Source organism: Brassica rapa, chromosome A02 (genome assembly GCF_000309985.2).
Source record: "Brassica rapa cultivar Chiifu-401-42 chromosome A02, CAAS_Brap_v3.01, whole genome shotgun sequence".
Classification (NCBI taxonomy): Eukaryota; Viridiplantae; Streptophyta; class Magnoliopsida; order Brassicales; family Brassicaceae; genus Brassica; species Brassica rapa.
In genome coordinates, this window is record NC_024796.2 from 7,200,148 (window position 1) to 7,212,734 (window position 12,587).

Genomic DNA, 12,587 nt, shown 5'->3' on the forward strand with positions numbered 1-12,587 from the left:
ATGGTTCATTTGCTTAATTTTAACGGTTTCATTTGAGAAATAGATTATTCTCTTAAAATGATTTTTTTAACTTTTATCACTACGTTAGAAAGAATTTTGTGCTAATTATTTTACGTTTATCCCGACTCTCAACCACTGTTTTATTAGTTTATAAGAATAGACTGATATGTTATAACGGTACGTCTCAGTTTATGATAATGTTTTTTGTTTTTCCATACAAAAAAAAACAAATCATTATCTTTTATTTACGGGACATTTGCTAAAACTAACCCAAATATTCAAGTCAAATGTAAAAGTATACCCCACTTTCAGTCAAATGCAAAACCAACCTAAAGGAGTAATGAAAGTACTATTTAACCCTTATGACCAAACAAAAAACAGAAATGTATTTTACGTTTCTATCCTTTGCAAGTCTACATGTAATAAAAGAAGTCTACATATATATAGACTTCCTACGAAGTCTACACATTTATAGACTTGTTTTGTAGTCTACACTCTAATTTGATCTAATAATTTAATTTTGAAAATGTATAAAAATAATTATTGTGATATTTTTAACTAATCATCAATATAATGGATAATATGAAGTAAATAAATTAAAATTTCATATAATCGAACAATTTTGAAGAATATATACTAATTTAGTTATCATGTGTTAGACTATGTTCATAGTTTAGAAACAAAAGGTTCTAACATGTTATGTCTTTTAGTAGTTGATTTCATAGGGTTAGATTTTAGATTTTGTTTTTTTTTTGTTTTATTAACTTAAATCTGCATACTAATTTTTAGTAGTATATATTTTGTATAAATGAGACTTTTGATTATCAAGCAAAACATTTAGGGTTTGAGATTTGTGGTTTAGGGTTTCGTAGACCTACAATAAAGTCTATTTATCTGAAGACGTCTTTTTCAGTCTATATTTTTCAATTTGTTTTACAAAAAATTATTATATTTAAACTAAGTTAAGTTCCTTACGAATAAAAAAGTGAAATCATATACTATAACTATTAAAAAATAAAGAAATAAATTTAATAAATCATATATTAAAATTACTAAAATAATAAAGAATAAATAACAATAATTAAATTATTATAGTAGACTTCCAAAAAGGACTACTATGTTATAGTAAGATCTACTCCAAAATTTTAATTTTAGTAGACTTCAAACGAAGTCTACAGTATCGTAAATTTTAACCTAGTTACATTTGTGTCTCCCTATATAAACAAAATTTATACAATCTCTCTCTAAAGTGGCTGCACAAGTTTTTAAAACTCTCTCCCTTCTCTCTAAAACTTTCTCTCTTCTCTCTAAAATTCTCTCAATTGTTTCCAAATCTCTCTCATTATCTTCTTTCTCTCTAAAATTTTCTCAAGTCTTTCTCACAATATTATCTTGTCATTTTAGATATTATGATTCATGGTTTTCATCTTCTCCTTTAAAAAATGTAAGTTTTAGATCTATAGATTTTAAATGTGTATTTTTATGTTTATTTCTCACAATATTATCTTTTTTTGGTAGGTATTATCACTCATGGATTTCATCATCTCCTCTAAAAATGTAAGTTTTAGATTAATAGATTTTAAATATGTATTTATATGTTTATATTCAAATAAATTTATAGATCAAGCTCTCTACATTAATTTGCTACTAGTTTACCTTATAAATTCTATTATGAAAAGTATTTTCAGATTTAAAATTATTTTCACATTTCAAAATATATAGATTTTTTCAGATCTGAAAATTATCAGACAGTGTAGACTTCTAAAGAAGTTTACTAAAGCTTGCAGACTTCATATGAAGTTTACTAAACCACAAAGTTTAAGCATACTTCATTGGAAGTCTACAAAAATATGACTTTAATTTTTTTTCTATGTTTTTTAATATTTTTATCTTATTTTGCAGGTATTTTCTTCCATAGTTGTTCTCTTCTCCTCCTAGAAATGTAAGGTTTACATCTATAGATTTAAAATATGTGTTCTAGTATTTATATTCAAATAAAGTTACATATTAAAATTCATATTAATATGTCTTTAATTTATAACTATTTTGTCTACTAAATAATATTTTTAAAAGTTTTTTAGATTTAAACTTATTTCATATTTTTAGTGTATTTATTTTTCAGATCTATTTTTTTTTATAGAGTAGACTTCATTTGAAATCTACTTAAAACTTACGGCTGGTAGACTTCAAACGAAGTCTACTAGCCTTGACTTTTAAGCATATTTCATTAGAAGTTACTCAAATATGATTTTAATTTTTATCTTATTTTTCATAATTTTATTTTATTTTGCAGGTATTCTCTTCCAATGTTTTCAAATCATCTTCCCAAAAATGTAAGCTTTCCATATATTCATTATAAGATATTTTGTGTTTATAATGAACTAAATTTATAGATTCATACATTATCTTTTTGCTTTGTTACAAGGATGACAAAAAACTATTTTTGAAATATTTTCCAGAACAAAGTATTTTCAAATTTTCTAAATGCACACTTTTAGATATGAAAATTTTCCATTAGTGTAGACTTCAACTAAAGTCTACTAAACAATAACTTTACGTAGACTTAATAAAAGGTCTACTAAAATATGATTTCAGTTTTTATCTTATGTTTTTCTCATAACTCTATCTTATTTTGCAGGTACTTTTTCCAAGACTTTATTTGAAGCATCAAGATTATGAAAATTCAAACATACTCAATAATACTTTTTAATATATTGCTTTGTAATAACTTTCATAATAAAATATTAATTTTTAAATAATTTTTTAATGCATAATCTATAAACATTGTATTCATTTTTAGTTGTTTTCACTTGTATGATATTATTAATTTTTTGTTAGATATCAATTTTTCACAAGATCTAACCAACCAAACAAGTAAAACCACCATAAGCTAAAATAAAAACTAACATACATGTGAGAAGAAGAAAATCTATACAAAATTTTCCCAAAATTTTTCAAGAATAACACTAATCAAAACAATTTGCAATAAGTATCAAGTGTATAATTATAACACATTAAATTGTGAAATTCATCCAAGACCATTAAAATTTTACTAACATACACTGTAAAATAATTAAATCATGAAAAAATATGATGAATAATACACAAATACACTTTTAATAGAATTTACGACGTAGACTTCAACTGCAGTCTACATTTGTAGATTTACAAAAACGTCTACACTTATTATCTAAAATATAGTCAATCCAAAAAATTTAGTGTATTTGGCGCAGGCTTGATACACAAAGGCGTACAAAGTGTGTCTTAGATAACTCGATCAAGTTCCGTACTTGTCGATTATTCGTGACTGGCATAAGAGGAGTATTTTCCTATTCAGAGTCATTTGTTTTAAATGATGTTTGGTAAGGAATAGGTTAGCACAATCTTCTCAATTTTGTTGTCCAGATCATAATCTTCTTGTGTCATTTCAAGAAGTTTACCATGTGTACAGCCATCATGCACAAGGAACATTCTTCAACCTTTCCGATTCTTCATCCTTTTCGAATATTTTGTCACCCAAAATATCTTTGACCCATGCTTCACACTCGCTCTAAGTTTCCAACCACATCCTTGAACACGATACTTAGCCACATACAGAGTTTTCGTTGTCTTATATGCTGAGAATGTAAATTTATATTCCACAGTCACCGACTTCAGCTTTAAAACAAGTTCAACCTTATTAGCAAAACTATAAACGAAGACTTACAAATACGTCTACAATTATTAGCTAACAACATTGTCAAATTAAATGAATTATACCTTCATAATTATTAAAAAAATTCTTTTCAAAATCACTCAAACCCATTAGGATTAACTAACACACACTGTCAAACAAAAAAACTAGAAAAATTTAATGAATAATACACAAATTCACATTTTTATAGATTTTTCTATGCAGACTTAATATTCAGTCTCTGAAGATGTAGACGTTCTTTTCAGTTTACAGACGTAGACTGTCAAATAGGTCTACTCTTTGGGTTGGTTTTTGCAATTGACCATTTTACGGGTTGCTTTCTATAGTTGAATAAAAGTTGTGATTTTGTACATGTAGACTTTCATTTCAGTCTACAATTTAAAAAGGTTACTTTTTGCAATTGACCAGAATTCATCCAAGATTTGACTTTCAGAACTAGACTTCATATGCAGTCTACATGTTTGAATTTTTTTTGAAAGAGGTTAGTTTTGCAATTGACCAAGTTTGACTTCAAATCAGTAGATTGAAATGAACGTCTACGGGTGTGTAGACTTCTTGTGAAGTCTACTCTCAAATCCGACAGGTTGGTTTTGCATTTGACCAAAATAAAAAAGTAGACTTTATACGCAGTCTACATTTTTTTTTAAAGATAAGAAGACTGCATATGAAGTCTACAATTTAATAAATTTTTTATTGCTTTTTAAACTTTTTGGTCAAACACAAAACTAACATATTCCACGAAGTCAAAGTTTTGGTCAAATGCAAAACTGACCTTTTATAGACTTCGGTGGCAGTCTACATTTTGTAGACTTCCGTTGAAGTCTATTTTGAAAAGTCAAAAGTTCGGTCAAATGAAAAACTAACCTCTTTTAGGTAGACGTCTTAGTAAGTCTACCGAAAATTTTATTTTTGTTGTCAAAGGTAAAGACGGAGACTACTGGGGAAGTCTGCGTTAGAAAAAAAAATTGTCTGGTCAATTGCAAAACTAACCCGTGCGTTGACAAATAGACTGCATCGTAAGTCTCTACGGAGGCGTAGACATACAAAACAGTCTACCGTCGCGACACAGATCTGAAAAAGAACGAAAACCATGTAAATAGTTACCTTTTTCATGTGTAAAGCTCGTTTCCAACCTTTTCAACCGTCCAAACTCCAAATATGAGCAAAAAAAAGCATCTTTAACGATTCACTAATGAAGAAACTCGAAAATATGAAGTTTATGATTATGAAAATGATAGTTATGAGAGTTTTTTAGATGGAAATGTAGAAGAGATGAGAAGAAATGTAGTTTTTTGGGTTAGAATGAGAAAAAAAGTGGTTGAAAATTGAATTCTAGAGTTTTAGAGCTCAAAAATGGTGGTTCATGGTGGTTGAAAAAATTGATGATGATGGCATTTTTGTAAATAAGAAGAAATTGTTAGGGTGTATTTGGTTTTTTGTTAATTTCAAAATTAATAAAAAAAATAAATAAAATGGCAATTTTGTGAATAATTCAAAAATATAAGGATAATATGGAAATTTTATTGATGAATAGTATGGACAAAAAAAAAGGGTTGGTTTTGGATTTGACTTGAAAATATGGGTTGGTTTTGAAAAACACCCTTTATTTACCTCCCGACAAAAGAATATATTTTGTGCGCAGCTCCGACTCGTACAAAGGCTCGTAAAGGCATTAATTAGTCTAGTATATATAGACCTATAACTGTCTCTTCTCAGTCACTCACGCAATTAGCAAGGGAGAAGAGGAGCACGTGTCCTTAGTTAATTGGTCAATATGCATGCAGAAAAGCAGCCAATAGTAGCTTGATCTTCAAGAAAAAAGGAAGGAATTTTTTAACTTCATATCTTTGAGTTTTTTTTTTTGTTTTGTTTATAATTTATATCATTTTCTTTTTAACTTAGTCATTGATAATTTTTTTTTTCCAATTCGGTTGTTAGTTGACAAAATATTAGTAATACTAAAATTTGAAAATTCGGTTTCTTTTATAGGCTTACTAAAATCATTTGTTCTCAATTATTAAAGTGCAAATATATACTTTTAAACAAACAAATTTTTTGTTTGGGTTAATTAGTAGAGTCAGCTTAATTTTAACGTACGTGTTTCATTTTATAAAAGGAATATTATAAATGATTTTAGAGTTGTATATATCAACATGTATTTGTGGTGAACTTTTTCAAAAAAAGAAGAAGAAATAACCTCTCTACACAATACATAAAGTAACCTGATCGCATCACTACGCCTCTTTACACAATACAGCTCGAAGCTCCAGTATAAATATCTATTAACACACACCATCTCTCCTCACTCCTCAATCTTTAGTGAGAGAAGAAGACAAAAAAAAAGAAACAAAAACATGATGAGAATCGCCTTTGTCACTGTTTAAGGTGAGTTTGGTCTCGGGTGAAGTAAACAATACTAGAAATGGGTCGAACAGAGGCGTTTATTAGATTTCGAGATGATGTTACAAAGGTGGAGAAAGTAAAAGCAAGCCAGAGCTCGTGAGAGCTTAAACCGGAAAAGTACAAATAGCAGAGAGATGATTGTACGGATGATAAACCCTAATCTCGCCGCTAAGTTTGTGTAGCTAAGTGTCGATGCCTTTCTCCTTTGCCTTCCTCTTCTTTTATACTCTGTTCGATTACCTTAACCTAATCTCTTTTTACTGATTGGGCTTTGTCGGCCTTTCGGGCCTGATTATGAGATGCTCGCTGAGCCGTTGAGTCGATCAACCTCGCTTCGCTTGCTCTCTGCTTCGACTATCGGCGCTCCCTCTCGAGTCGATGCCTCGAGAATCGGCTTCTGCGCCGATGTCGACTCGGTTTGCTGGACTGGGCCCTTTGTTCGATGGGCTTTGTGGATGGGTTAAATCCATCCCCAACAGTAAGTCCCCCCCCAGTTCATTGATGGTCGAGCAATCGATCTTTGATGAATTTGGTGTCTGTGGTTCGGAGAACAAAAGGTTCAATCCGAGCAAATGACAGGTCGTTGAGGAGTCAATCCGTTCAATCGATACTCCCCGATCGAGGGAGTGGATTGATGCGTCCGTTTCTCACGCGTTGCGATCGTGAGATAAACGCTTACGGGTCGAGAATACGGACCGGCGCATCTGTTGATCACGCGCCTAATTGGGTTTAGGCCCACTTAGGCCTTATTAGGCGTAATGATGACGCTTTGATCCCCGCGCTTATCTCTCTCTATAAATAGCGACCCCCTCTCCACTTCTTTTCATTTTCCTCCGCAGCGCTAAAGGTACTTTCTCTCTCTACGCTCCTTTCTCTCTCTTTATCTCTGTTTTTAGATCTGCGAGTATCCGAGATGTCGTCATCTCATCGTTTGACGCGAGAACAAAAGGGAAAGGGGGCGGTCTCTTCTCGGGACTCTGACGATGTCCATCACGAAGCGATGATGGATACGGGGAATATGGATTTATCGCAGCGTCTCTTGGTCTCGGAAGCGAGAGAACAGTTCCGGGTGACGACGATGGTCAAGAAGCGGTCGACGCCTCGATTGTCCCGATCAGCTACTACCCTGGGAACATCTTCGCTGAGGAGAGCCCCCTGGAGGTTTGGAGAATTCGACCTTCGGTCGTCGATGGACAAGACTGGTCCAACGTCGAGAGGACGAAGTCTACCGTGGAGTCGGTGGAAGCTATCCTCCGAGATCTCAATGCACACGGGGTCTCGTTCATCGTTCCAAAACGGGATCAGAGGCCTTGGTCGCCTCCGAAGGGATATCAATGCATTTACGAGTCGTATTTTCGGAGCGACACGAAGTTGTGGTTCCCAATTCCCCGAATTGTCACGGCTTATGCGTTCCGCAGAGGAGTCGCCTTAAGCTAGTTGATGAACGGTTCTCTCCGGTTAATGGTCGTTCTATCGGTGATCGCGGCTGAGGCAGGGACATCGATGAGTGTGAGGTCGTTTGAGGAGTTGACTTCAGTCTCAATTTCCGATGATGGGCTCGTCTCGACGAGGATGCGCCCAAATTATAACGTGGTCACGGGATACCCGACCAAAACCTCAGACTGGCAGCGTTCGTATTTCTATGTGAAGTCGAACAGATCAGCGTTCGAGGAGCCTCCGAAGTCTGGTTATCGCGTTCTCTGGAATGCAGAGATGGGTACTGCACAGTATCTTATGTGACAATTGTAGCATGTGCTCGTCTAACGCGTCTCTTTTCCTTTTGTAGTTGGTCATCCGAATCTCGCCACTTATCCCGAGGATTGGAAGGAGAGTGCTCGGATCGTTGCGTTGCAGAAGCAAGATCACTGGGAGGACTTTACTCGGGAGAGAATTCAAAGATCCATAGATCAAATTGCTAGTCGTGAGTTTTTTTTGTTTCCCTTCTGCTTTTCCTAGCAAGTGAATAGCGTGTATTAAGAATTTTTCTTTGCAGAACGTTGGATCTCAAACTTGCTTCCCCTCGTCAATCAATCGACTTCGAAGAGATTATCCCTCTTTACTCGAGCTGAGCAGAAAGAGATCAACCGAGCCAAGACAATGAAGCAATTGCCCGACCTTAGTCTTATTGTAGCTGAAAAGATAGGCGCCAAGCGAGGCGCTTCCGGGAGCAGGGTTGGCCCTTCGGGGTTGGAAGCGGTAGAGGCGACCCCAATTGCTGCTGAGCAAACGCGTACTGGTGGCTGCTCGAAGAAGAGCAAGAAAAAGGCCGAGGGTCCGAAGGAATCTTCTGAGCCGGGGCAAACTGGGGCAGATGGTTCCTCTAAAAAAGGGGGTAAGAAACGGAAAGCCGGGGATTTGCCCGCCGAGGACGCTCCTAAGAAGAAAAAGATGAAGAAGAAAGAATTGGCTATGCCCCGCTCATCCTCGGTCTGTGAAGAAGAACTTCAGGCTTTAGTTCCTGAAGCTATCCCGGGGGTCGAGACCTCGGAGGATGACGAGAACGAGACTATCGCCTTTCGCCGGCGGAAGCGGGAGGGTCGAGTCATCGAGGAGGTGTCTCGCGGAGCCTTAACCGGTGATCTGCGTTCTGCCGAGGGTCCACAAGAAGTACAGACTTCGGGGGGACAACAAGGCCGCTCGAGAAACGAGTCCCCTGCTCATATCACTGAGGGATCTGAGACCCGAGTGTCTGGTCGTCCCAAGGAAACCCCGGCTGACGGGTTCAGGTTCGAATTCACCCGCGAACTTCCGCTGTCTTGTTACCCGGAAGATTGTGCCCGCCTGTTGCGGTTGGTTAAAGGCGGTCCCGATCAACTCCCTTCGGTACGAGATCTCATCTTCAAAGATGAATATGAGCATGCTGCTTGCTCGTCTGTAAAGGTAAGCGGTTGTTCGTTATCTTCTCTTTGAGCCTTGAGTTACTTTAGCTAAGTTTTCCTTGTTGTGTTTTGATCAGAGCCATGGTGATTGGAACGTTTTGATCGAGAAATACGATTCATCTCTCAGACGAGCCAAAGAACAGATTCGTGAGAGCGAGGAGGCTAGGAAGAGAACGGAGGAAGCTCTCCGGGTTTCTACACGAGAGAAGGCAGACGCCATTGCTCGAGAAAAAGCCCTTAGAAAGGCGTTTGACGAGACGCGGACATCTGACGCGGTCGAGTTGCAGATGTGCAAGGAGGCGATGAACAATCTAGAGCTCGTGGTGGATAAGCAGCAGAAGGAAAAGGCCGACCTGGAGGCAAAGATGGCCGTGGAACTGCTGAGACATTCCGAGGAGATGGATAGGCTTCGGAAATCTCGTAAATACGAGGTTACGCACGAGAGGATCCGCGTGCTGATTGCCATGATTGCTAAAGCCGAGAAGCGCTTTCATAGGATTTCCCTCCGCGAGGACAAAAGGGACAACTACGATGATGCTCGGTGTCTCTATAGTCAGGCCTTCGGGACGAGGAAGTGTCTTGAGCAGATCAAGGCTTCGGGTGTAGAAATCCCGCAGGAAACCATCGACTTCTTCATCGGGCAAGAGAAGCACTACGAGGAAGAAGCAGAGCGCTTGGAGGTAAAGGAGATTCCTGCGGAAGATCTCTGCCTTTCTCCGCTAGTGTTGGAGTCTCGGTTTCTGATCGAAGAAATTTGGAGCCAGCTCGACCCGTTTGGGTCGAATATCGATCTGATAGATTCGGAGGCCGCTGTTGCTCTGCGTACTCCTCTTCGTTCTGAGGGTCCGATGGAGAGGCCCGCTCAAACTGCTGTGTCTTCCAACCAACCCACCGATCAAGATGCTGATCTCGCGAAGCAGACATCGGCGGGAGCGGTTGTTCTCAAGGACGGGGCAGTGCCGACCATTGTGCTAACAGATTCCCCCGCTAAGGCGTCGAAGAATGCCAGCTCATCCGCTTCCTCGTCGGAAGACCCGGAGAAGGGTGACGATGTTCCTGCGGGGATGCCTATTGCGGACGCGACTGCGCCAGCCCCAGCCAAATTTGGTCGCATCTCGGGTCCCGGAGAAAAAGACGGTGATGGTGGCAAGAATCTTCCCGCTGGTGACGAATCGGGGGCTGCTATCTGGTCGAGGACCTTCTCTTCTTGTTGTACTTTCGCAGTTTGCTTTTTAGTAGACTTTTTCTCCTTATGTTGTACTTCGGTCTCGTTGAGACCTTTGAACCTTTATGTACCGTTGGCCCATATGGGTCTTGTTGTTCGATACTCGGGATGTTTACCCTTTTTTTTTTTTAAAGGCTTTTATCAAATGTTTGCTTTGCTTCGAATCGTAACTCGTTTCTCGTTAAGTCGTTCCCGTTAGCCTTGTCTGTAACTAAATAACAAAGAAAAAACAAGGCAAGGACTTTTAACGAGTTTCCGAGGAAAAGGTATCTGGATGCTCCGCGGTAACCGAGAGAAATTTGGTCGGCCAACTCATTATTCTTCGATTTGCAATAAGATCCAGAAATTTCGCTCGTGAGTCGGTCAATGCCTCGAGCATCGGTGACGCGGAACTCTGTTTTTCCCTTCGTTCGATATCTGATCAGGATATCGTCGACTAAGTGGGATGAGTGCTCGTGCGCCGCTTTCGAGTTAAGGGGCTAGCATCATTTGGCTCTCGTCATTTTTTACTCGAGGGAGTGAGACGAGATGTATTTTTTGTTAGGTTGGGGCTGGACCCCGTAGAGGGGATGCCTACGTACCTCCGGGGAGGATCAAGCCTTTCGTAGTTCATTTTGGTCCAAGTAAAAGTGACTTGGTAGTCATTTACTTGGACGAGTAGAAGTGACCGTAGGGTGCATCTACTCGGTTTTTTTTTTTTTTTTTTTTTTTTTTTTTTTTGCGAGTAAAACGGTGATGTAGATCATTTTACTCGTTCTGAAAGGGTACTCGTTTTACGAGTAGAAGCGACGAAGATGCATGGAGTTCCAAGCTCGTGGAACTGCTTCTCCGCGGGAAGTTTCGAGTCGATATACTCCTGGTTTGACGACTCGAGTGATCTTATACGGTCCTTCCCAATTTGCGCCGAGTTTTCCAGCGTTGGGTTCCTTGGTGTTCTCAAAGACTTTTCTCATAACCAGATCGCCGAGCTCGAGAGGACGCGATCGGACCTTTTTGTTGTAGTAACTCTCGATTTGGTTTTGGTAGTTTTGGATTCGAAGTAAGGCTTGGTCGCGCTTCTCCTCTAACCCATCTAGGGCATCTAGCAGCATCTCTTGATTAAGCTCGACATGCTGAGGCATCTTGGACCGGCGGAGACTTGTTACGTTGACCTCGGCTGGAGCCATTGCCTCCATCCCGTAAGCGAGTGAAAAAGGAGTAGATTTTGTCGCTCCTCGGGGGGTTGTCCGGTGCGACCAGAGCACGCCGTCAAGTTCATCGGCCCAATGTCCTTTTTTGAGGTCAAGGCGCTTCTTGATTCCGTCGATGATAATCTTGTTCGAGGATTCTGCTTGTCCGTTTCCTTGAGGGTATCTTGGCGTCGAAGGGCTTAGTCGGATGTTCCATTTGTTGCAGAAATCTTTAAAACTTCCGGCCATAAACTGTGATCCGTTGTCTGTCACGATCTCGTATGGTAGACCGTGGCGACAGATGATGTTCTTCCAGACAAAGCCACGAACTTCCTTCTCTGTAACCTGCGCGAAGGCTTCTGCTTCGATCCATTTGGTGAAGTAGTCGGTCAATACTAGCACGAAGCGGCGTTGGCGAGAATTCGGCATTGGTCCGATGATATCCATCCCCCATCGCATAAATGGGTAAGGGGCTGCGGACGTTCGTAGCAACTCGGTTGGGCTATGGATACTCGGAGCGTGTCGTTGACATTTGTCGCATCGCCGGGCATATGCTTCGCAGTCGGTATTCATAGTTGGCCAGAAAAATCCTAAGTTCCGAATCTTCAGGGCTAGTGACCGACCTCCAGAATGGTTTCCACCTGCTCCTTCGTGAGTCTCCGCCATTACTAGCTGCGTTTGCTCGGCAAAAATACATTTCAGGAGGACCTTGTTAGCCGTTACTCGGTGGAGTTCTTCTTCCATGACGACGTAATGCGCGCTGCGCCTCTTTAATCGTCTTGCGGCCCATTTATCCGTTGGAAGTGTGCCCGTGGTGAGGTATTGGATGAATTCAGTCCTCCAGTCGGGTAGTAGCTGATCTTGGTTTGTCATCTCGGAGTCGTCGTTGGTCTCAGATAAGGGCGTTGTTTCGAGTTCTGTGGTGACGAAGTTAGCTGATTCCGTTGAGATGTCGATGCTTGGTTTCTCGATTCGGTGAATTGGAATAGTCCTTTTGACTTGATCGCGTAGCTTGCTTCCGAGTGCTGCTAGCGCATCCGCACAGACATTTTCTCTACGAGGAACCTTGGTGAGCTCGAAGAATTCGAACTCTTTAGCCAATGCTTGTACAACTCGGAGATAAGCATCCATTCTATCGTTGCGCGCATCGTAATCACCGCTGAACTGACTGGCGACGAGCTGTGAGTCGCAATATGCACTGAGTCGCTTAGCCTTGA